A 27,867-nucleotide genomic window follows, 5' to 3' on the forward strand; every position below is an offset into this window, starting at 1 on the left:
TAATTAAAGTATTGATTGGGTTTGGAGGAATTTCTTTAAACTGCCTGCCATTTTTCAATATGATCCCTTTCAATCTGAGTCAGAGAGAGAGTAGGAGAGAGACAGAGAAAAGTGAACAAGCAAATGTTAAGACTGAAGAAGAAACACCCTGGACTATAGCCCATGCTACAGATGTAGCTTCAGCTAATTATTCCTTAGCTGTCAGTGACCATGGTAGAAATTTATAGGAATGTGAATTGAGATTCTTGGTCTCCTTATAAACTGTAAAAATAGACTTGATTTTAAAGAGGAAATCAAAAAATACCTAGAAACAAATGACAATGAAAACACGACAATGCAAAACCTATGGGATGCAGCAAAAACAGTTCTAAGAGGGAAGTTTATAGCAATACAATCCTACCACAAGAAACAAGAAACATCTCAAATAAACAACCTAACCTTACACCTAAAGCAATTAGAGAAAGAAGAACAAAAAAACCCCAAAGTTAACAGAAGGAAAGAAATCATAAAGATTAGATCAGAAATAAATGAAAAATAAATGAAGGAAACAATAGCAAAGATCAATAAGAGTAAAAGCTGGTTCTTTGAGAAGATAAACAACATTGATAAACCATTAACCAGACTCAAGAAAACAAGGGAGAAGACTTAAATCAATAGAATTAGAAATGAAAAAGGAAAATAACAACTGACACTGCAGAAATACAAAGGATCATGAGAGATTACTACAAGTAACTCTATGCCAATAAAATGGACAACCTGGAAGAAATGGACAAATTCTTAGAAAAGCACAACCTTCTAAGACTGAACCAGGAAGAAATAGAAAATATGAACAGACCAATCACAAGCACTGAAATTGAAACTGTGCTTAAAAATCTTCCAACAAACAAAAGCCCAGGACCAGATGGCTTCACAGGCGAATTCTATCAAACATTTAGAGAGGAGCTAACACCTATCCTTCTCAAACTATTCCAAAATATAGCAGAGGGAGGAACACTCCCAAACTCATTCTACGAGGCCACCATCACCCTGATACCAAAACCAGACAAAGATGTCACAAAAAAAGAAAAATACAGGTCAGTATCACTGATGAACATAGATACAAATATCCTCAACAAAATACTAGCAAACAGAATCCAACAGCACATTAAAAGGATCATATACCAAGATCAAGTGGGTTTATCCCAGGAATGCAAGGATTCTTCAATATATGCAAATCAATCAATGTGATAAACCATATTAACAAATTGAAGGAGAAACACCATATGATCATCTCAATAGATGCAGAGAAAGCTTCTGACAAAATTCAACACCCATTTATGACAAAAACCCTCTAGAAAGTAGGCATAGAGGGAACTTACCTCAACATAATAAAGGCCACATATGACAAACCCACAGCCAACATCATTCTCAATGGTGAAAAACTGAAACCATTTCCTCTAAGGTCAGGAACAAGACAAGGTTGCCTACTCTCACCATTATTACTCAACATAATTTTGGACGTTTTAGCCACAGCAATCAGAGAAGAAAAAGAAATAAAAGGAATCCAAATCAGAAAAGAAGAAGTAAAACTGTCACTGTTTTCAGATGACATGATACTATACATAGAGAATCCCAAAGATGCTACCAGAAAACTACTAGAGCTAATCAATGAATTTGGTAAAGTAGCAGGATACAAAAATAATGCACAGAAATTTCTTGCATTCCTACACACTAATGATGAAAAATTTAAAAGAGAAATTAAGGAAACACTCTCATTTACCATTGCAACAAAAGAATAAAATACCTAGGTATAAACATACCTAAGGAGACAAATGACCTGTATGCAGAAAACTATAAGACACTGATGAAAGAAATTAAAGATGATACAAACCGATGGAGAGATATACCATGTTCTTGGATTGGAAGAATCAACATTGTGAAAATGACTCTACTGCCCAAAGCAATCTACAGATTCAATGCAATCCCTATCAAACTACCAATGGCATTTTTCATGGAACTAGAAAAAAAGATTTCACAATTTGGATGGAAACACAAAAAACCCCAAATAGCCAAATCAATCTTGAGAAAGAAAAATGGAGCCGGAGGAATGAGGCTCCTGGACTTCAGACTATACTACAAAGCTACCGTAATCAAGACAGTATGGTACTGGCACAAAAACAGAAATATAGATCAAAGGAACGGGATAGAAAGCCCAGAGATAAACCCACACACATATGGTCACCTTATTTTTGATAAAGGAGCCAAGAATATACAATGGAGAAAAGACAGCCTCTTCAATAAGTGGTGCTGGGAAAACTGGACAGCTACATGGAAAAGAATGAAATTAGAACACTCTCTAACACCATACACAAAAATAAACTCAAAATGGATTAAAGACCTAAATGTAAGGCCAGACATTATCAAACTCTTAGAGGAAAACATAGGCAGAACACTCTATGACATAAATCACAGCAAGATCCTTTTTGAACCACCTCCTAGAGAAATGGAAATAAAAACAAAAATAAACAAATGGGACCTAATGAAACTTAAAAGCTTTTGCACAGCAAAGGAAACCATAAACAAGACCAAAAGACAACCCTCAGAATGGGAGAAAATATTTGCAAATGAAGCAACTGACAAAGGATTAATCTCCAAAATTTACAAGCAGCCCATGCAGCTCAATATCAAAAAACCAAACAACCCAATCCAAAAATGGCAGAAGACCTAAATAGACATTTCTCCAAAGAAGATATACAGATTGCCAACAAACACATGAAAGGATGCCCAACATCACTAATCATTAGAGAAATGCAAATCAAAACTACAATGCGATATCATCTCACACCTGTCACAATGGCCATCATCAAAAAATCTACAAACAATAAATGCTGGAGAGGGTGTGGACAAAAGGGAACCCTCTTGCACTGTTGGTGGGAATGTAAATTGATACAGCCACTATGGAGAACAGGATGGAGGTTCCTTAAAAATCTAAAAATAGAACTACCACATGACCCAGCAATCCCACTACTGGGCATATACCCTGAGAAAACCATAATTCAAAAAGAGTTTTGAACCACAATGTTCATTGCAGCTCTATTTACAATAGCCAGGGCATGGAAGCAACCTAAGTGTCCATTGACAGATGAATGGATAAAGAAGATGTGGCACATATATACAATGGAATATTACTCAGCCATAAAAAGAAACAAAACTGATTTATTTGTAGTGAGGTGGATGGACCTAGAGACTGTCATACAGAGTGAAGTAAGTCAGAAAGCGAAAAACAAATACCGCATGCTAACACATATATACAGAATCTAAAAAAAAAAAAAAAAAAAGTTTGTGAAGGACCTAGGGGCAGGACAGGAACAAAGACGCAGATGTAGAGAATGGACTTGAGGACACGGGGAGGCGGAAGGGTAAGCTCGGATGAAGTAAGAGAGTGGCATGGACATATATACACTACCAAATGGAAAATAGATAGCTAATGGGAAGCAGCCGCATAGTACAGGGCGATCAGCTCAGTGCTTTGTGTCCACCTAGAGGGGTGGGATAGGGAGGGTGGGAGGGAGACGGAAAATGGAGGAGATATGGGGATATATATACATGCATAGCTGATTCACTTTGTTATACAGCAGAAACTAACACACCATTGTAAAGCAATTATACTCCAATAAAGATGTTAAAAAAAAAATACAGTTGATTTTATTGTCACATTGAACACTGTTCATTTTGTTTTAAAGAAACTCTTTTCAGAACAATGGCCATGATTATCTCATAAACATTTATAAAATGTTCATAAGCAAGTCACTAATTTAAGCTACGTTTTTAGCTTTGTTATTTATATCCAATATGGATGTAAACACATTAGAAAAATATCAGGGCTTGATTTTTCAGGATCAACTAAAAATTTAAGCTAATTGCTTTGGATATAAACTTCTCAATTCACAATTACTATTAATACATAGTGTTCATTAAAAATTAATAAAATGGTTAATATTTATTGAGTCTTCACTATGTGTAATGCTTTGTTAATAACTTCACAAACTTTTTCTTAATTTTCACCATAATTCTATTATTCTATTATTAGAATAATAATATAATTATATTATTATTATTATCAGCACTATAAATAATGCTGTCCAATAGAATTATAATGTAACATTATTTCACTGTTCATTCATTTTTAAATTATTGAGCAATTATTTCAATTATAAGTGACATATAATTGAAAATTTTCTAGTAGCCACGAAGTTAAAAAGTAAAATAAAACAGGTAAAATTAATGTTAATAATAAGTTTTATTTTACTTACTATATTTAAATATTATCACTTCAACATATATTCAATATTTAATAATATTATTGAGATATTTTACATTCTTTTTTTATATTAAATCTACCAAAAAGTGTATGTTTTACACTTACAGCACATTTCAATTTGGACTAGCCACATTTCAAGTGTTAATAGTCACATGTGTCTAGCGGCTACTTTATTAGACAACGCAGACTGCAGAGATGAGAAAACCAAGGCTTATAAAACTTAAGAAATTGGGGCTTCCCTGGTGGCGCAGTGGTTGAGAATCTGCCTGCCAATGCAGGGGACACGGGTTCGGGCCCTGGTCTGGGAAGATCCCACATGCCGCGGAGCGACTAGGCCCGTGAGCCACAATTACTGAGCCTGCGTGTCTGGAGCCTGTGCTCCACAACAAGAGAGGCTGCGATAATGAGAGGCCCGCGCAACGCGATGAAGAGTGGCCCCCGCTTGCCACAACTGGAGAAAGCCCTCGCACAGAAATGAAGACCCAACACAGCCAAAAATAAATAAATAAAATTAAAAAAAAAAAAAAAAACAAGAAACAAAAACTTAAGAAATTGACCCAAGATTACACAATTAGAAACAGAGACTGACCTCAGGTTTAGACTGAAGTTGTCTGACTCTAAAGCCTAGGCAGATTAACCACTAAGCATAATGTACTGCCTCCTCTTCAAGTTGATGAATAAAATCCTTATGTGCTAAGGATCTGAGTTTAAGTAAGTGACTATATTTTGGCCATATCAGGGTATATCTGACTAACCAGTAGCATCAGAATGCTATTTGTACAACTGATTGAAGACTGTCTTCCAAAATAATGCAACCAAAGGGAAGAGAGTCAATTATGATAAGCTCCAGTAAATACCAAAACCCTAAAACTGGGAGAGTTAAGGGATTTTGTGTGCAACTTAATGTCAGTTTTTGTAATTTTTTTATGGATCCAAAACCCATAGAATCATGCCTGAGTCCTAAGTAGATTTGCTGCTGGAAGTTAAAACTATAATCTGTTTCAGTAAAATCTTTGCGAGACCCAGGTGTACAAACAGCTGGGCTCTAATACACTATAGAGGAGAAATACATTTTCCCCTATGATATACTAGGTCTTTGAGCATATTTGGCACCTCTAAGTCATTGTAATAGCCAAAGAAGTAGGTAGCAGGTAAGCAAGAGACAAGTGGAACTTGGAAGAGGAGGTGACCATGCACATGGGAATAAAAATGCCAGGTATAAATATCACTTCTGTCCAGCAGAGTATGCTGTATAACTCCCAGGGGATATGGTGAAGAATGGCAAACACAGCAAAAGATGAGAATGTACAAAAGAAAGATGTTAGTGTTTGGATGACAGAATATTTTTGTGAATATATACAAGGCATATGCTTGTGCAATAGCAGTATTCAAATTATAATTTAAAATATCTTAAAACAATGAGAAAATTTATATAAGTAGAATAACCAGAGATAATGTTGGCTTTAGGTTGTTTTGATCCAGAGGTTACTATATTTTCAGGACTGTAGCTCCAATTCCCTGTGACTCTCTTCACTCTGCCCTACTCTGCGAGACAGTTACATTCTTGTGTCTCAGCTCATGGGAGGAAATGCTGCGTGCATTCTGATGCATAGCTCTTCTACAGCTATTTTGCAAAACTATGGACACTGATCCTAATTGGACCTTCTTAGATCACCTACCCACTGCTGTGAAGTGAGGGTAATAGTACACAATTTATCCTGGATCTGGAGATGAGGTCAAGATAACCCAATGAATGTCAGAGGCTACCACTTACCTATAAGACGTGGTACTCCCATAAACACTTGAGCAGTAGTTCATTTTTGGAGATCAGAAACTGCATTAGTATTAGGAGCAAGAAGCAGTAGTGAAGAACAGGTGAGTTCAATTTTTAACTGCCACCTGATGTGCCTTGGGCAAATACTTTACATTTATATAATAATATTGTATATATATATATATATATAATTTATATTATATATACATGTTTTCCATTTTCTACAGTTGTACTGTAAACATTTTAAACATACTACAGAAAAGTGGAAATAATTTTACACAGAACACCTATATACATACCATTTAGATTTTATAATAAACATTTTACGATGCTTGCTTTGTTACACATCTCTGCATCTATCATTTCTTTTACCAATCCATTATTTTTGCTTTATTTCAAAGTTGAAGGCATCAGTTCCCTTCAGTCTACATACTTCAGCATGCATATTATTAATCAGAGTTCAATATTTGTTTCTGATTTACTTTTAGGTAAAATTTACATAAATGAAATTCACAAATGGTAACGGTATCATCTGATACATTTTGGGAAATACATACACTTGTGAAACTCAAACTCCTGTCAAGATATAGAATATTACCACCACCCTAGGAAGCCCTCACGGCTCCTCCCAGTAAATCTAAACTCCCACTTCTATACAAGCAGCAACTCTTCTAATGGTTTTCTACCAGAGATTAGTTTTTCCCATTCTCAAATACCATATGAACGGAACCATATAGTATGCATTCTTTTGTAAAAGACTTTGTGTACTCAACCGAATGTTGTGGGTATGGGTTCTGTTTGTTTTGGGTCACTTTCCAGGGGAAGGAAGGAAGGAAGGAAGGAAGGAAGGAAGGAAGGAAGGAAGGAAGGAGGGAAGGAAGGAAGAAAGGGAGGGAGGGAGGGAGGAAGGAAGGAGGGAAGGAAGGGAGGAAGGAAGGGAGGAAAAGAAAGAACTTCCACGTTTTATGGTTATTATCTGCTGAAAGGTTGGTCTGATAAGAGCTTACTCTGCCATTTCACCATTTCTGTATGCTTAACTGCATTTATGTATAGATTTATAAAGAATCACTACTGCATGACATAAAGGATATGATTGTGGGGATTTTTTGTTTGTTTTCCTAATAGGTGTTGAATTTAACTGAGCTGATTCCAGCCTCTTACTTGGTCTGTTTTGGGATTTCAAGCTGGTTTTAGTGATTCGCTTGTGTCTTTGAAACCATGATATATACTCTATGAAAAAGTCACTAGTCCATAATCTTGGTAAACTTATGACTTTGCCCTTCCTTAAGACAATGCTCCAACCAATTGCTTGGTATGAGGCTATTCTACTCCATATGCATATTAATGATTATCCCTTATCTTAGTCTTTTCATTTTCATGATGATTATTCTTTAAATACTTCTGACCTATTTCCCCGCCTCTTATTTCTCCCTGGGTATAGCTCATTAATAGCTCCATATCTTCATGCGTTTCTGTACATCTTCCCACACTTGCTCTGCCTTGGCTATGTGACTTTCTTTGGACAGTAGTAAATGTAATGCACTTAGGGACACTTGCTCATTTCTGCTTCTCTCTTGTACAATTTGGCTTGCCTATTCTTGTACCTGTGTTACATCATGAGACCATGCTCAGGCCACTCTGCTTAAGAGCTGTGAGAATCTCATGGAGAGAGGCAAACAATCGATTGTCCCAGTCATCCCAGCAGTCCTGGATAAGATCATCCTATATTGGGGCTTCCCTGGTGGCGCAGTGGTTGAGAGTCTGCCTGCCAATGCAAGGGACACGGGTTCGAGCCCTGGTCTGGGAAGATCCCACATGCCGCGGAGCGACTAGGCCCGTGAGCCACAATTACTGAGCCTGCGCGTCTGGAGCCTGTGCTCCGCAACAAGAGAGGCCGCGATAGTGAGAGGCCCACGCACCGCGATGAAGAGTGGCCCCCACTTGCCGCAGCTGGAGAAAGCCCTCGCACAGAAACGAAGACCCAACACAGCCATAAATAAATAAATAAATGAATGAATGAATGAATAAATAAATAAATAAATAACCCAAAAGTTAAAAAAAAAAAAAATAAGGCAATTGAGAATGCCATTTGATTTGGAGATTAAAAAAAATAAATTCTACTCTCTGAACCAATGAAGTTAAAAGTCATAAAATAGAAACTTAAAAAAAAAAAAAAAAAAGATCATCCTATATTGACCAACAGACAGTCAAACTCCAGACATGTAAAGCGATCCAGTTATGAACAAAAGAATCCCCTAGCTGAGCTCCATAAATATTGGCAATATTTGATGAGGTAAATAATTGCTTATTGCTTTGGACTACTGGGTTTTACGGTGGCTTGTTACAAAGTATTTTTGTGTCAGTAGATAAAGGATACACCATGGAAGGAAAGTTAGTTATCTGGTTAGTGATATTTGCCATTAGTCATGTTTGTGGATTGAAGGAAGCTAATGAATAGAGCATTTTATCTTCAAAGATTTGGTGGTTTATTTGTTCGCTCATTGCTTATTCTCTCAGAGCAGTGGGAGTCTCTCCTTTTGGGTTATCCCAAGGTCTAAACCGAGAGGTGGGGCTTAGGAAGCTCACTTTCAGAGTCACACTAAACTACGTCTTCCATGTGAGCCTGTTTCAATAATAATGTTTTCTTTCTCTACCTGCTAACTCTTGTCTTATACCTCATTTGGTCCAAACCGAAGGGACGCAAGAATAGAGCTATCGAGTGGACTCTGACATAAAGGAATCATTTGAATTTGAGCAAAAACTTAAGTCCATAAAAATGTTAATATTTGGGGAAAGACTGAGGAGAAGTGCAAAAGCCGAGGAATGTAGTACTATGTAAAAACAGTTTATTTTGTATTCAGTAGACCCTAAAACAAAAGGGAAGGACTCTAGAGTCTAGTTTAGTGCTCAGATTTTACAAAGAAGGAAACTCAAACCAAATGAGCTCACGTGACAGGCTTAATGTCACAGTGAATTTAGCATAAAAGTTAAGACAAGAACTTTAATTTGTTGGTATCTGTGTTCTAGAAAAGCAGTAAAGTGTTATAGAAGGAGAATGATATCTGATATCAGAAGACCTGAATTTTAGTCCCACCATCTCCTCTTACTCAATGTGTGGTTTGGAGTCAGTCACTAGAACTCTTTATGTCTCAGTTTTCTCATATGTAAAATGTGAATAATATCAGTCATGACTATCTTAAATATTTGCATGAGAATTATTTAAATAATAATGCACCATGCTCTGTGAATTTAAGTTAATTCATCCTAACGTTTATTATGAGTCAGTCATACGTCGGGCATTATACTAATTGTTGAGGATACAAAAATGGCCTCAGGGAATTTAGAGTCTAAAGGGAGAGACAGACAATAAATAATATCAAAATAAATTGATAAATGCTAAGATAGAGATACACAAGGGAGGTGATGCTAAGGGACCATAAGAGTAATTTGGCTCAAACAGAATAATGAACTTAAAGCAGTTCCTGTTCAGCCAGTTCGATAAAGGATAAACTAAAATTGCCCAGGTAAAAAATACAAAGGCCACTTAGGCAGAGGAAATGTCAACACGGCATGGCAGAATGTATACCCTACTGAATAAAATTTCTATTAGTAAATCACAAAAGCAGTAGCAAGAGGTAAAAAGGCCAGTGCGTAAAAGTCAAGTCATAAATTTGGACATTAGAGATCCACTGAAAAATGTTTAGCAGGGAAATTACGTGGCTTGATTTATGTCTCAGTTAGAATATTCTAGCTGCATTGAGAGGGAAACCAACAATTTAGGAAAGAAAATATAAAAATATAAAAATTAGGGCAAAGTAATAAGGATGAAAAGGAAATGACAGATTAGAGAAATTCTATATTCAGTAAATGTCTATTTTATTATTGTTTTTATTAGAGCAAATTGTTTCCTTGAGTGTTTTTTTCCTCTTATAGAATTTAGTTAAGTATTGGAGGCTCCAGGAGAATGTTTTTTCTCTCATATTTATTACTGGCTTTGTCTTACTCATGTGATCTGTTTATCATGATAAATGGAATACTTTTATTTTTTTATACTTAGATAGAGCCAAACATAATTGCTTCACTCATCTTTACACCAAAAGGAATGCTGAAATCAGTAAACATTCATTTTTTTTTTTTTTCTAAATGGTAAGCCAGAAATACAATGTGCCAATATATCCTGGGCAACACAATCATACCCGAATGATTTCCAAAAAGATAATTGATTCAGCATACTGTTAAAGTTTACTCCAGCAATAAAATAGCATTTCCCTCCTTATGAAGGCTTTTATACTTATATTCTAAGTGCCTAGAGCAGCAAATATCTGCAACCATGTAACGAACATTACACGACATTTGCAGGAAAGCAAGGAAAACTTGATTGTTTCTATGCATACAATGAAAAATCCTCTGTGCAGACAGCCAAGTAAGATTTCTCTTACCTGTGCAGACAGCCCTATGAAGATTTCTCCTGCCCAAATATATATGCCTCAAGAACCCATAATGGGACAAAGATTTGATCATAAATGGTTTGTTTCTTTAGGTAAGTTGCTCAAAATTTTCCATTAATAGAAAATAGTCTCATAAGGTATAACCATAATAAAATCTTGTAAGTCTTTTCAAAATGTTATGCTGGAAGCCTGTCACTTCATAATATTAAGTGGGGTTAATTCTCTCTTTAGAGTGGACAGAAGAATATTTACGTGAAGAAACTATTTCTTCACTTAAGTATTTGACTTAATGCATAATTTAAGCATAGGTTTCCCCTGCCATATAAAAATAGAGTGATCCTAGCAAACCTTTCCTATGCTGAAATGCTTAAAGCAAAGAAGCAATTATCTTGGGACGCACAAAATATTTTGTGCTAATGGATGCACAGAATAAATTGAGATAAAGCACAGATGACCACAGACACAGTTCAAAGCTATGGTGGCTTGTTGCTGAGATCCTGAGTGTAGTTCTGGGAATGAGCTGGGGGTGCCAGTCTCTTTGCCCGGGGTGCACGCTGCCTCTATAATGGTCCCACTCTGCAAAACAAACACTGAACGCTATTTTTGCTTTTTGTGTTTTTTCATAAAAGTGAAAATCCTTTTCAGATTTCTTCCAGTTAGTGAAAACAGGTATAGTTGTCCCTTGGTATCCATGGGGAATTGGTTCCAGGACCTGCCTCAGATACCAAAATCCACAAATGCTCAAGTCTGTTATATAAATGGTGTGATATTTGCAATATAGCCCAAGCACATCCTCCCTTCTGCTTTAATCATCTCTAGATTACTTATAATACCTAATACAATAGCCAAATATGTAAATAGTGGCCAACACACAGCAAATTTAAATTTTCACTTTTGGAACTTTCTGGAACTTTTTTTTTGGAAATATTTTCTATCTGTGGTTGGTTGACTCTGCAGATGAGGAACCCATGGACATGGAGGGTTGACTGTACTAATGCAGGTCTTCCAGAAAAGCCAAGTAGCGGAAAGTGAACTTTCAAAAAGCAGGGGATACCTGTATATGGTCGGAAATGTGAACCCAGGTTCTTCTTCTTAATCTAGTTCTGCTTTTATGATATTGACTTGTCTACTCGTAACACTTTTAAAAGGATTGTTTTATCCAGTTTCAGAGCATACATAGATTATATGCATGGACTTATTCAGAAACTGGAGACTTGCCTGGACCCTTAGTTTTTCCATGATTTCTTTGCTTCCACTGTTACCAGGTCAAAATGAAGCCAAATGAGCCTTCTGGAATAACTACTTTCTCACTGCTTTCCTGCATGCCTCATAGCATAGAAGGCTTCAAGACGGTCACATAACTTTCTTGGTGGTCTTCTGGGTTAGGATCACACAGTGTACTTAGATTTGTCCAGTCTGGCTACGAGCCTGGTTTTCTGTCCACGATAAAATTTTTTTTTCACATATTGTATGCACTTTTGTTTTTAGCCACAACTATGAAATTACTATCATAAATAATGTTAAGTGTACATATAAAGTTTAAATTAATTTATGATCTTTAATCTGCATGACTGCTGTTGTGAGTACCAGTGTATATACACAAACTATGCACCTTTAAAAAGAAAGGAAGACACACACACACACATTTCAACCAAAAATTACTTGATTCAATTGCAGAGCTCCTCCAAGGCACCAAGCCACAGCTAAATAAAAAATGCATGTTGGAATTCTACAATCCACCAACAAATTGTGATTTGGGAAACAGTGAAAAAGCTATGTGGCTGATATATTTAAATGAGGTGACTGTATCATTTCTACATAGGGTAGAATTTTGTTTTGTTTTTTCTAGGACATAAGAGGTTGATTAACCACATTTCATGAACAATACAGTTTTATAAGTAGTAAATAAAACAGATAGTTCATAGTAATAATTCATGAGATGCAATACTGAATTCCCCTATGTTGCTCTAAATTGTTACAACTTTTTTCTGATTAGGTATAGAAAGCTCATTTTATTTAAATTAAATTAAATTGCTTGATTATGTTAAATTAAATCTATTAACCCTGTGTTTAGTTTTAACAATGTATCTTATAAGGATTCTTATGAAAGGCATCACCATTAAAAATGTTAATTTTATACATATGTATATATGTATATACACGTATATGTATACATATGTATATATATGTAAATATATATAATAAAAGCATTAAAGTAAAATAGATAACAATATAAAATTTACCTAATAGACCACTATCTTTCTCTGGACATAAGCATGTTCGATACCAATTTTCTAAAGAATTAGCCCATCCCAGAAATAAGTGTTTTTTCTTTTAAATTTTTTTAAGTTTCTCAAACTGATGACAAAGCTGCTGAATTGTGGATATTTCATATAGTTACTCAGCCATGTCACAAAGCCCTGAGCCTATTGAAATTTTTAAGATTTTTATATATTTTCTCATCTCAACCAAGTATATTATTTCACTGCAAGTGAAGGAAAACTTGACCCAAACTTACTTCTGGGAAAAAAAAATATATATATATGGGGGCGGGGTGGGCGGGGCCTTTATTTGCTATTGTGGTTTCTATTGCTTTAACAAATTTCTACCAACTTGGTGGCTTAAAAAAGTACACATTTATTGTCTTACAGTTCTGTTGGTTAGTCATGGGACATGCATCTCACTGGGCTAAAATCAAGTTGTCGTCAGGCTGCATTTCTTTCTGGAGGGTCTAGGGAAGAATCCGTTTTCTAGACTTCTCCAGCTTCTAAAGGCGGCCCACATGTCTTGTGTTATGGGCCCACTCCTCTGTCTTCAGAGGCAGCAATGTTACCACTTTCTGACCATTCTTCCACAGTCACATCTGCCTCTGAATCTCCACTTCTGCCTCTCTCTTCTACTATCAAAGACTCTTGCAATTACATTAGGCCCACTAGATAATCCAGAATAATCTCTCTATTTTAAAGTTAGCTGATTAGCAGCCTTACTTTTATCAGCAATGCTAATTTCCCTTTGCTGTGTAACCTAACAGATTTATCCATTCCAAGGACAAGGACCTGGACGTCTTGAGAGAGTGTTATTCTGCCCATCACACTCATATTCCTGAAAAGCACAGTGAATAGCATTAGTTTCAGGCACAGTTCTATCAAGAATATTTACATAAATTATATCATCATAACCATGTTTCCCTCTTAATCTCTTGGATTCCTCTCAGCTCTATTTCCTTTAATTTGTCAAGATGGATGCAGCAGCGTCTTTAAACCATATCCGTTCAGTTTTATGCTAAAGAATGTATCTTTTCTCTTGATCCAAATAAAAGTCTCAATAGCTGTCTTTGGCTTTGATTGGCTTGGCTTGAGTCCTGTGTCTATTTTTAATCTAATCACTGTTCCAGAAGGTAAGAAGGCTTAAGTCATGTGCATCTTTTGTAACAGGATTACTGTCGGCAGACACCCATGGACAGAGACTGAACAAGGTAATGGAACCTCAAGTGGAAACTTGAGGCTAATGTCATAAGTATGGTTAATAGAGCTGGTTGGCAAAAAAAAAAAAAAAAGTAAAATATAAAAGCATCAGCTACTTCCCCAGTCTACATTACATTCATATCAACCAAGTCAAAACTGTGAGAGGTGTCTACCTGAAACAAGAAGACAATGCTGAAAAGCCAAACTGTACTGTCATAGATGACAATTTGTGTGCTCATGTAACAGTGCACCTGAGTTCTTAAGAAAAAAGTCTTCCAGCTACAAACTTAACCTTTCTCTCCAGTCTCATCTTTCCCGTTCCCCATCTGAGCCCCTTGCTCCAGTGAGCCTAGACTCTTCCCCTACATATGCCACTGGCAATCCCCCTCTGCTCCTAACCCTAGAGTTTTTTAACCTGAGTCTCGGTTTCTACATGGAAATAGTACCAATCTTGAAACAGAAAAATCTTGATCCTAGTGTTGTTTTAAAATAAAAGGTGTAGTAATATGTATAACACTCATGTTGTGAAATAGTTGCTAATACATAAGCCATATATTTATATTTATACTTATATTTATATTTTTGTATTTATACATTTGTGTGTGAGAGAGAGAGAGTAGTTTGGAAGTTATTAAATAGAAAAACTATAAAAGACTCCTAAAGTGAGATGTCCAACTCACTCTACAATTAAAGATATAATGCGCTAAACCACAAGGGCGTATAACTTTTTTTTTTTTTTTTTTTACTAAGTGTGGTTTTAATCTCAAATATTTTAGATAATGACTATCCATTACCTTGAGAGCAATGCCTGTCACTGAATATAGTAAGATAAATGTGCATATGGAGTTGTCTTTACCTCTTTTCTTGCCATGTATTTAAGATATATTATACATTTAGCCTGGGACATTTATCAAGGAAAAAAGGGCAAAATTTAAGACATAATCAGTTTTAGATTTTGACTTGACTCTTATTGGTGAAAACTAGCATAATAACACATTTTGCAATCAATCAATTAGAAGGAAAATGATAATACTACTTCATATATCTCAGTACTTTTCACTTAAAGGTCTTAAGGAGAAAACGACACTTTGCAAATAAGAATTAATGAAACCCTCAAAGTGTTCCTTTGAGTTAGGTAAATATTATTTCAGTCATTTAAACATCTGCAATCCAATGGCTTTGACAGTTTAGTGGCTTACTCAAGGCTACAGATTAAATCGAAGGCAGGTCCAAACTCCAATTTAGCGGCTTAGGCTGCTAGATTCTTACCGTGTTGTTTGTGGTCGGTTACAAAGCAAGATCCTCTTTTTAAAAATGGAAGAGACATGTAGTTTTAATTTAAATCAAATTTATCAGGGACTTGACTGCCCTAGCTTTTAAAGCCCCCTTCCTTGTTCTGGATTTGTTCCACAGGTTTCCAAGATACAGAGTTACTCTAACTCTTTGGCCGCCATTTGTCTTTCCTGATTTCCTGCTAACCTTTGCAGATTCTTGAAAGCATGCCTATCTCTTCCCTTGTGTCCAATGCAGATTCTTCTGGTGCAAAGGAATTTACATCAAATGGGGAGGAATTCTTTCTATTTTGGATGAGGGCTGTTGGGAGTTAAAATTGAGCAGCTGGCAGAAAGTCGTCTATACTGTGTGCATCTCTCTCCCTCTTATAGCTCATGCCAATAAATATGTTTTTCTTTTATTTTAAATTTCCCTGCTATGGTGTCCTGTTCATCATCTCTGTTCTCGGGATGAACTTTCCACCACTGACATTATATACAGAGGTGCGCAGCACAGATGGGTTTAAAGGAATTCAAAAACTATGCATATTTTAAAGCACAAATTGAGGATTATATATAAATACACTTGAACGTAGCCAAGATTCTGAAAGGCAATATTTAGAAGATAACACAATGAAATCAAAGGAACAAATATCTCTCTAATCAGAGGTACAAAACTCAATGAAAGCTAAACATAGCTTTAAGTAATAATATTTTAAAAAGTTAGAAAATACACAGTCCTCTGCTAGTGTGACTGAATTCACGTAATCTATAACCGTCATTTTTTTTTTTTTTTTTACTTAGAGGAATCTGTGATTAGAAATCTCACTGATGGTAATAATCAACTTAGAGTGGCAGTTTCATTAACCTCTTTTTATTTAAGTCTTTACTGAATTTGTCACAATACTGCTTCCGTTTTATGCCTTGGCTTTTTTTTGTCTACGAGGCATGTGGGATCCCAGCTCCCCGACCAGGGATCGAACTTGCACCCCGACATTGGAAGGCAAAGCCTCAATCACTGGACCGCCAGGGAAGTGCCAAGCTCTTTTAAAATACTGGAAATTTTAATCCATTTAACAATATGTTTGACACAATCCCTCCTGGCTTGGCTGCTAAATAGACAGGAATCTCATCAGTGGCTACTGGGGAAGAGGAAGAAGTCAGAAATCAGACAGCTGGGAATAAGTGCTTTAATGTCACACCAAAGCTGACCTTCATGAAAAATGGCAGAGTGCAAAGCCAGTCCTCAAAGGGATGTGACATGTTTAAGTTTATCGTGGCCCCGCTTTCAATATTTATAGGGCATCCTAACCTGGTGGATAGGAATTCTAAGCTGTCATTTTTATATTATATTCGGACTAAGAGTTACGTGTGTGATGGTGTCATTGTTTAGGGTACCTAATTTGTCTGGAGCAAAAACGAAACTTTAGTAAGCATGTAAGGTACCATGCTCTATGTTTTAGCTTTCTATTGCTGTGTCATAAATTATCATAAATTTAACAACTTAATACCTATTTATTATCTCACAGTTCTATAGGTGGAAATATGGTTTGGCATAACTGGATTCCCTGCTCAGGGTCTCACATGACTGAAATCCAAGCAGCAGCTGGGTTGTGTTCTCCTTTTGGATCTACCTCTAGGCACAATTCAGGTTGTTGGCAGATTTTGGCTCCTTGGGGTTGGAGGAGTGAGATCTCCAGCTCCTAAAGGATGCCCACCATTCCCTCACACATGGCAGTCTCAACAACATGGCATCTTGCTTCTTCAAAGATAGCAGGTGAATGTTGATGGCTTCAAACTGCTAACTTCTTTTAAGCACTCAAATGATTAGGTCAGACCCACCCAGTACAATCCCTCTTTTGAAGATCTCACTGTCAACTGATGAAGCACTTTAATTAAATCTTCAAAATCACTCTTGCCATGTAATATAACATAACCATGGGAGTGATATTCCATTATTTTCATAGATCTTGTTTACAGCACAGGAATGAGATTACACAGGGCATGTAAGCCAGGGAGGCAGTAATCTCAGGGACCACATTACAATCCTGCCTACATTCCATATAGAGAGGGTCTAGAGATACATGGGTTGACCTTACATAGGGAGGGCTGGAAAAATGTTAAGACTCCCATTCCAAAGGGTAACTAGGGTGCACTCAGTCATCCAAATAGAAGCCAAGTTACATGAGCTCTGCAAAAGCAGCAGATATGAAACTCAAAGCATAGGTGAATATTTAGGGTTCATACCAGCCAGATAAATATCAAGATTAGGAAAGAAAGAATAATATTATATTTCATTCCACTGTGGAAATGGGGGTAACTTGATAGATTGGAGTGAACTTGGGCTTTGAAATCAGACTGACTAGAATTAAAATGTTAGCTCTGTCATTGCCTGGCTACAGACTTCGGGCAAGCCGCCTCAAAGATAAATTGAAGATAATGACCTCTACTTCATAAACTCTTGAGCATAAAACTGAGGATACTGAAGGCACCATGTTAGTTTCCTTCTCTTTGTTGGCCCAGGAACTGAGTGAAACCAATTCTCTGGCTGTGTCTGCAGATAAGTAAAAGTAAAGAAGTGGAGGGTCTGACACTGATCAGGTGAAGTGCTTGGAGTGTTAATTGATGCTGATGATAAATTTTTAATTGACCATCTTAAGTTAGTTCAAAAGCAAAATCCAGGAAGAGATTACCTTTTTATAAATATAAGGTTATTTTAACTTTAAAACAATATATCCATTATAATTATTTTAAAAATATTGTTTAATTAAATGATAGGCCATCATGGCAAATTTGAGTTGCTTTGGCTAACATGAACTCCAGAACTCCACAATTTAAATATTTTTCTTCATTCTAGTACTGCTTAGTTCATTATTTCATGAAAAGATAAAGAGACACATTACTATCATATATCCACAAAAAAAAAAAAATACATTTAGTATAGGAAAAGTATAGATAGTGCCATAATTTGGCCCTGCATTGTATTTATTCAAAGATATTCTCATGAATATGCTTGGGCCTGGTGTTGCCTACCACTCTAAAAGTTTTCTCTTCTGTAAGCTTACTTTTGAGGAGCAATTAGATAGACACAGTTAGGTTTCCATCAGAGCCTTTTGTAACTTTCTTCTTGGCTCTGCATTCATCACTGATAAAGAAGAATCAAAGCCAAAATTTTTGGTTAGACAGTGATGTACACCAGATAAAACTTCCCTACAAACAAAAGTATATTTACTAATGAAACATAAATGCCATAAATACTTAAAAGAGTTTCAGACACATTTACATTTTCCTCAACTGCTCTTGAGACATTTTGATTAGAATCAGTTGCTATGAAAGAAGGAAGATATACAGCCTTTAAAGAATTCTTGAAATTCTCACACAGCAATTCTGCTCTCATTTCATTAGCCATACAAGATATGGTCATGCAAAACTTCAAGTGGGTGAAGGAGTACATTTCTACCATATGCAGAAAAGACAGTTGTAACATACCTAATATCTATCACAGTATTCCCTTCTGGTCCCCAAATATGTATCTCAATCTCCTTTCAGAATGCAATATAAATTCACTCTGTTCTCCAGGGAAGGAAATCCCAAAATACAGGAGACTCAAGGCACAAACACACAGTGTAGGGTTTCTGGGTGGCATGTGATAATCTCTGCAATAGGTTTGATACACAGTAGTCTCTTTATCTGACTCAGATGTGACTCCCCTAGATCTGGAGACCTATGAACATAAGATAATTATCTGCGCCTCCACACATCCATTTTGCACAGATACAACAGTGTCACAATAATGGCATATTTCCATTCAGAGTGACAAAATATGAGACAGCTGGCAGTCCCCGATCCTTAGCAATTCTGAGATCCCTCTGAGACAATATTTTAAGGACACCCTTCTCTAGGAATGGGCAATACACCTTGCCCTGTTTTCATTCCCTAGATGTATCTTCCTTGACCATAGTTTTCCATAGCTTCTGACTCAGCCTTCCAGGAAGTTTTTCTATTGCCATAATTGTCTTTAACAATATTTGAAATGGGGCACGGGACACATGCCTAGTGCGGTAATTGAATGGTGTCCCCCTCCCCAGGTCCTAACCCCTAGAACCTGTGAAGGTGACCTTATTTATAAAAAGTGTTTTTGAAGATGCAATTAAGTGAAGGATCTTGAGATGAGATCATCCTGGATTATCCAGTTGGACCTAAGTCCAATGACAATGAGAAAAGACACTCAGACACCATGTGAAGACATATGTAGATATTGGACATATCCAATATGTGGTGATATGTAGATATTGTCTATATTGGATACAGCTGTAAGCTAAGAAATACTTAGAGCCACTAGAACCCAGGGAGAGGCAAGGAAGGAGTCTCCCCAAGAGCCTTCAGGGGAAACACAACCCTGTCAACACTTTGATTTCAGACTTCTGGCCTCCAAAACCGACAAAAAAAATTTGGTTGCTTTTTAAGTCACCAAGTTTGTTACAGCAGCCCTCGGAAACCAAAAATATTCCTTGGGGCCACATGACTTGTGTTGGCTGGTCAAATATGAGCATAAAAGATGAATCACTTTCAGGTGGAAACATCTAGTTGCCATTGTGGGGTACTGTGGCACTCTCCTTTCCTTGCCTCAGTGATTGTGGAAGCATGAATCAAGATGATGCCAACATCAACCTGGGTCTCTGGCTGCTTAATGATCAGATTAGCCTGGCTGATCTGTTCTGGATGTGATTGCAAGCAATAAATAAGTAAACATTTGTGGTTTTAAGCCACTGAAATATTTGGCCAGTCAGTAACTGCAACATATCTTAGCCCATACTCATGATTAAAGCAGTTAACATAAACTTGGGGATTAATAATTTCCTCTTGATGTTCAAATGCAAACTTTTACTAATTCCCTTTTACCATATTTGTTGTAAGTTCAAATATGGCTCAATAACAGTCCAAGGAAATATTAAAGAGGGAGCATCACGAAACTTGGAATCAGAAACACCTGTATTGAATTCAATTACTTCTAATTCCTTTGAGAAGTTCCCTGAATCTCAACCCTTCCCTTTGCAACACATAAACAGTAATACTGGTTCTTTCTTCACTAGGTTTTGTGAGGCTCCAATAAGATAACTGATGGCAAAGACTTTGTAAACTACAAAGAATTACATACACATAATTGATTTCCATTCCACATCGTGATGACAAGAAGCTACCTACACCATAATATTTGGGGGCAAGTCTCTTACGAGGTGGACCAAAACTTCCAACCTTTCCTAAATGAATAATTCAGATTCCTCATATTTCCACATAGTCATGAATCCCAGTGAGATATATCAAAAGAAAGCTGAACCCAGAAAAAAAGAAATACATTCCAAAGACGAATTCTGCTTAATGGGCTTGCTCACAATTCTTTATCTCCAAGATAGTGGATGAGCTTTTTCGGCTTAGAGAACCTGAGCTGTTTATGGACTATGGCTGAGGGATGCTTAAAAAATCAGAGACAAACAGTAATCACATACAGATCTGCTGGGGCTTTGATATTTGGCGGGGCCACAAAACCGGTATGGAGCTCTGAGAAATCTCTAAACAGAAATTGATTTAGAAATTCAAACCAAAGATATAGTACATGGAGGAAGGAAGTGGTGATTATCAGAGGAAATAAAATGAACTTTGGAAATGAAGTTGGAACAATGAGAAATGTTGAAAACGATATCGATTAGTATTAGTTTCTGCTTTATATGACATGAGTGGTTTATGAGAATAGTAGTCTATAGGAGAATTCAGGTTTTTTTCTTTCTCCAACAAAATAATTCCTGAAACACTGAATTGCTAGCTAATGTGCTGGTTCAATTATGTCATGAACACAGGCTCTGTCTCGCTACTCCACCATCCTTGTTTCTCACATGGCTGTTGGAACTTCAACCCTTGCATTTTCATTCCAGCAAAGGAAAACAGAAAGTGAGAAGAAAGTCCATTATCATTTTAAGGAAACTTCCTGGAACTACCCCAGAACACTTCTAATTACAGATCATTGCATGCAACTAGTCACATAGCCACTCTGAGCCACAAAGAGGCCAACAAATATAGTCTTTTAGCTGCAAGTGTTGCCACTTTCAGTATACTTGTTAGTTAGAAGGAGGAGGACAAAGTAGATTGTAGTAGGTAAAACAATACTATTTGCTGCAGGAAAAAAAAAACTGAAGTAGAAATGAATGGGAAGAATAGTTAAAGAACAAATAAGGAATAAGCATTTTTTTGTTATCTAAATAAGTATATTTATCTAGAAATTCATTATTTAATAGATATCTATTGGTAGATAACCTAATGTGAGACACTGTGCTAGGTCCTATGGATACTGTGATGAATAAGACAGTGCTTGCCCTCAAGCAAATTGTAAGTGATGGAAGGAGGATTCATAATGATACATAAATAATTACAATGAAAATACAGATATAACAGATACCAAGAAGGAGGTAGTAAATGTTAACAGGTAATCTCTTTCAGTAGGTTGAATGTATATGTTTGGTTGATCTTGATCATAAGAGAGGTCTTGAACCAGGGTAGAGGGATTGTGTCAGTGGGAATCAAAGTTGGGGAAGTCATATCAATATTTTAAGAAAGGAAGAGGCAACAGGGCTTCAAAACTGAATGACGTATGTTTGTGGGAAAAAGAATAATAGGAAATAATGGTAAATCAAAGATTTCTAAGTAATTGGAAAAAATACTGTTATGTATTAATATGAGCAAGCAGATCAGAATGAGAACCAAGTTGAAGAAGTACTTGGTGATGCAGAGTTTGGGTTAATGAAGCCTTCTCTGATTCTGGTCGATGCAACTCCTCCCCCATTCTCCTGTATTTCCTCAGCACTATGATATGCCTCAATCAAATCACTTAACACATGGGTCTAGAAAAGACCACTATATCACCAACGGTTTGCTACAGCTGGCTTTTACCAGCTTGCAAGGATCAACTATGCACATTTTTTTCCCCTAGCCCTAGTTCAATGACACAAGTTGACAGCTTGGAACCAGTCATGGAGGGAGCATTTACAACATAGAAATTGGCAAATGCTTCTTAGCAGGCTCTCTCTTTCCCTGAAGAGCTGGTTGTTAAATATCTATCAACACATCTCTGTGTATAACTCTCTGTGTCTCAGAGTGTAAGCTTTTGGAGGGCACAGCCTGTGCCTTATCCATATATGTGTCCTCTTTTGGTGGGAGTGCAGCATTTAGTGGTGGCCGTGGGTAGTGGTTTCACTGAAGTTCCCTAAGAAATGTGGGTTGACTTAACAGATAATCAGAGAAAAATATCCTGCACACAGTTGAAAAAATGGTTGGAAATTCACTTTTGAGAGTGTAGCTTGAGTTACGCGTGGACATGGTGATAGTTAAGTTTGAGAAAAGAAGAAATAACTCATATGTGGAATGTGTTATAAATTTGGTACAGCTACTAAAAAATGTCAACATTGTAGGGGGGAAAATAAGCTTTTTAATATGGAATTTGCTTTGTCTTGTAGTAACCTGGAACTGGAGTCTGCAAATATATGGTGTATGGCATCATCTAGAGGGCATGAGAAATGGGCTTTACCTTAGGTCCACTTGAAAAAAAAAATAGCATTATATCATGTAGATAGGCATAAGAGTAATGTATATAAAGTCTGCCTCTGCTTCGCCCTTCAGGATCACTCTGTCTTCTCAGATTTATAATACATGATCATATGAAATATTATAAGCCTCCTATACAGACACTCAGAATAGATATAGATTACTACAGAGTAATCCGATTTTAAGAGGATAAAGCTCATGTTTACTTTGAATAAAAGAATAAACACCTAAATGTGGAGTAACAACTTAGTGAGCTACTTAAAGGGCAATTGCTGAGTAGACTTTCAATTGATACTAAAATCCTACTACAGAGAAATGGCCACATTTTACGTCATTTCATTATGTGGGATGTTTCCAGACATAGTGAAAAATACAAGGTCCTAAATCAGGATGCTTGTTCTTTAATACAACTAAAATCCTTTATCCTAAAACAGCTTAATAATACAAAGAATAATTACATTGGCCAAATATAAATTGAGCTCATTTAAACAATGTATTCTAAAGGCATAAAAGTGAAATCATATTAGTTATAAATTTAAGTGGCCATCTTTATTGAAAAGCATGTAATTGTATGATGCCCTGTCTCGTAAAATAAAGAACATATGGTTACTATTGATATGGTTAAGTCTAAAGCTGTACCCTTCCAGGGGGCATGGTGAAATAAATCAGGTTTCTCATCCTTCTAACATCATCTGTGTCTCTCAAATCAATGTAAGTGGATACACAGTAGGGGACTACATTCAGTATTTGTGACAGTCTTCTCAAAAAGTGGATTAATACATCTTTGTTAGACATTACCTAGTCCCCTAAATATATGTTCTAAGAATTTTCCTGCTGTTTTACTAATAATTTAATCACTATAATCTATTTGGAAAAAATCTCATATTTCTATTAATAACATAGATATTATCATAGACATGTTTTTAACATTTTTTGTTTTCCATATTTAAATCTGTAGTATATGACCCTTTTTCTAAACGTCTCAATTTTCTTTTTAGTCCTATACTGGTTATATACACTGTTAAATGACTATGTATCTTGTTTTCAAGCAGCCAGAAAGTTTCATGTGTGTTTTCTCCACATAGAGCTCTTTAGAATTAAATGTATAATCATAATGAATTTTATCACAAAAGAATAAAATGACTTGCAGTTTTTGTATGGACACAACTGATTAAAGTCTAGATGAACCATTTTAAAGAACTGGTTTAACTTAAAAGTGGTTTGTCTAATATTTCATAATATTCAGTGATCTATTTCTACACCAGTTCTGTGTCCTTGAACTCATCTTTGAGATGGAAACATTTCCAGTAAATGCCTCATAGTACTGTTATAAGAATTAAAAGAGATAATGCGTGTAAATGGGTATAATACAGTCTCCATTATTAATGGCAGCTATTATTAAAAGTATCAGATAGTTTTAACTTTAATGAATTTGTAAATTAAAAATCATACAAAATGATAAAGTAATGAAAGACTACTGGAAATTACTTGATCATACACGAAGTATTTATGAAAAACTGTCCATATATTTCACTAGTATTGCTTTATATTGTCTTTAAATAAATGGATTCACTTAAAGTACAAAATTTGTATTAAAAAGTCACCATTATGATCAGAAGTGTTTCCGTGCATCTAGATGTTGATAAAATGCATTTTTCTAATGAATAACAGAAAGATTCATTTGAAATCCAAAGCCTGATCATTGAATTCTAAAACAACATCCTGAAAAATTAATGTTTAGGACTTTGTGCGGGCAGATATACACATAACTACCAGCAGGTGGCAGTATGTATATGGAAGTACGTCCTAAATAATTTTGCAAACTGCAGGTTACTGGCTATTACTAACAAATGGATGTGCATCCACTTAAGAGCTCTATTTAGGAGAAAAAAAATGGACGCCTATTTTGAAATTTCTTTCTATTATCTTCCTTATGTTACTTCAAGGAAGAGTATTTGCTTATCATTTGTGAAATGCATAAAGTCTTAAATCTAGTGTAGGTCCAAGTTTCCAGGAAGGTGAGAATTACTGGCTGGCCTTTACATGACTCTTCTCCGCTCTGTCATTTATGATCAAATAGGCTGTTTAACTATGAGATACTTTAGTATATATTCTTATGGCTGTTTATTTGCTGGGGGTTTCTCCAGCTTGCACACATATGTATACAATGTTTTATGTTTAAAAAAATGTATGAATAAGGAAGGATAAAAACAGAATCAGAGATAGAGATGTACTAGTGTAAATTCTTTAGGATTATTAAACAGCAAAATCATATCTTTTATCAAACCGGTAGGAAGTTAAGCCTGTTTCAAAACTTGGTTTGGATGTATATGCAACAACTAAACATTTTTCCTTTTTATCCTGCCTCTTATCCTTATAACCTAAAAATGAAGGTCAGAGGCGGCTGAACGTACTATACTAGCAACCCCTCCTCACTGCCCCGGTCATGATTGTGGCTTTTTGCAGAACATGTGTCAGCAGAATGGCAGTAGAAGTTTCCAGACCAGGCAGGGTTGGTGGTTAGTAGTAACTTAAAAATTAGGGTAGTGACAGTGGAGAAGGCAAGAAGTATTTCAGAAAGCGATGGTAACGGAGGAGGTCCTTTCTACTTGCATTGGATTCATGGAGGTTTATTTTTACTTTTTTCTCCTCAGTAAAAGTATTTATCTGCATGTTTCCATATTGTGTGTCACATATCTTATTCAAAAGTATGAACATGCAGTGTAATCACATGTATCTGGAGTAAGAGAACAAAGGGAATATGGCACTAAAAATCTATCATTTTTCAATAAAAATCATTGTTGCAGTTTAGAGTCATGAAGGTTTTATGAATTCTTAATCTAGAGTAAATATGATATAAAAACTATTTTGAAAAACATGTCATTTACCTACTAGCTCCTTTGTTGAAGGAAGAAGGTCAGGCATGGAGACTGGGGGGAAGGAAAAGGTGTTGCTGCAGACAGCACTATTATTTTTCAGTTCTATTGACTAAGGCAGTATTTCGAAGCATTGCCCTGAAGTTACTAGTAGATTCACAAATGTACTTTAAAGATAAAATGGGGGATTCCCTGGTGGTGCAGTGGTTGAGAATCTGCCTGCTAATGCAGGGGACACGGGTTCGAGCCCTGGTCTGGGAAGATCCCACATGCCGCGGAGCAACTAGGCCCATGAGCCATAACTACTGAGTCTGCGCGCCTGGAGCCTGTGCTCCGCAACAAGAGAGGCCACGATAGTGAGAGGCCCGCGCACCGCGATGAAGAGTGGCCCCCGCTTGCCACAGCTAGAGGAAGCCCTCGCACAGAAACGAAGACCCAATACAGCCAAAAATAAATAAATAAATAAATAAATAATTAAAAAAAAAAAAGATAAAATGAATAATATTAATTTTACTCAGAAGTTTTCTCTGCTTCCATCCTGCTAAAGGGGCAGATTGTAAACCTTGGGCCTGACTCTGCATAAATCTGTAACACTGGAGAAGTATCAACACTTCCGTTCTATGAGTTTTCCATACTTCTCTTTCACGAGTATCATTCCTACCTCTGTCTCAGTGAATTTCATGTTGATTCTTAGAAAATACTTTGGAGTATAAATAAGTCAAAATATTAGTCCACTAGGTGAAGGTGCATTAAAATATAAAAGCTTACAACAGAACAAAGACCCAGAATGGAATTCTAATCCACACCGAGTAAATGGGGATGGTGTCTGTAGAGACAACTGGTTTTTCTCAATAGACACTGAAGTCACACCAGAGGTGATAGAATATGCAGCAGGATCAACCTAAATGAGACATGGTGTGACACACGAAGATAAGCATTTTTGAGATGGGCTATATGGATAAGTAGGAGAAACAAGGAACTTTTATGCAATAGATTTTGAAAATACGTGTGTCAGCTAAACATGTCTCAAATCTCGTACTCCAAAAAGAAAAGTGGGTTTTTTAAAATTTCATAAATTGTATTGAAGTCCAGCATGCATGTGGAAAAGTACACAGATCAAACTGACTGGATTGATGGGTTTTTTTTTCGCCACAAAATAAATGCACCTAAGTAACCGACAATAAGGTCAAGAAATAGAACATAACCAGAACCTCAGGGTTGCCTAATGCTAACTTCTTCCATCACTACTTCCATGTAACTGTATCCTGTCTTCTAATACCACAGAAGAGCTTTGTCTTTTATCGAACTTCACATAATACAATCATATAGTATGTATGCTTCTGTGTCTGGTTTATTTTATTCAACATACTATTTATGAATTTCCAGCCACACAGTATCTTGTTCATTATAATTGCCACCTATTTCATTGTATGAATATACCACAAATTTATCCAATTTGGTGCTGTATAGATAGTGCTTCTATGAACATTCTAGTACATATCCTTTGATGCATACATATGTGCGTTTCTATTGGGTATATAACATAAGTTTATTAAGTTACATGGATTAGTAAATGCTGCCAAACCAATTTTCAAAGTGGTGGCACTAATTTATACTTTCCCCAGCTGTGATGAAAATTTCAGTCACTCTGTATCTTCACCAGTACTTGTTTTGTGTGTAATTTTCATTTAGCCGTTCTCCCAGTGCACTTTTTAAGACTATGTATATATATAATATCATGTACAAAACAAATATACATGTGACATACATATCATATATTAACATACATATGATATATCACATATGAGACATGATAGTAAGAAGAGTGTAAGCTAGATGTTGTAGAGACTGTCAGTTTGCAGTGGAATAAACAGTTGGCTGGCCCACCTAGATGGGCATAATCCTTGTCCCACACTACCTTTCCCTGGAAAGAGAGAGGGTAGAGACTCTCTGAGGTCTGGAAGAGACCACACATAATTACTTAGCAGCTCTCACATATGATGCATCATTAGGATTCTAGCTCTTATCTTCAAAGAGCTTACATTTACCTTGATGCTTTGAAAGAATGAATCTGCCAGCTGTGCTTGGTGGAACAAACTGAACATGGAGGACCTGAGACAGAGAGGCTGGTTCAAATACTG

This window comes from Balaenoptera ricei, chromosome 9 (assembly GCF_028023285.1).
Source record: "Balaenoptera ricei isolate mBalRic1 chromosome 9, mBalRic1.hap2, whole genome shotgun sequence".
Taxonomy (NCBI): domain Eukaryota; kingdom Metazoa; phylum Chordata; class Mammalia; order Artiodactyla; family Balaenopteridae; genus Balaenoptera; species Balaenoptera ricei.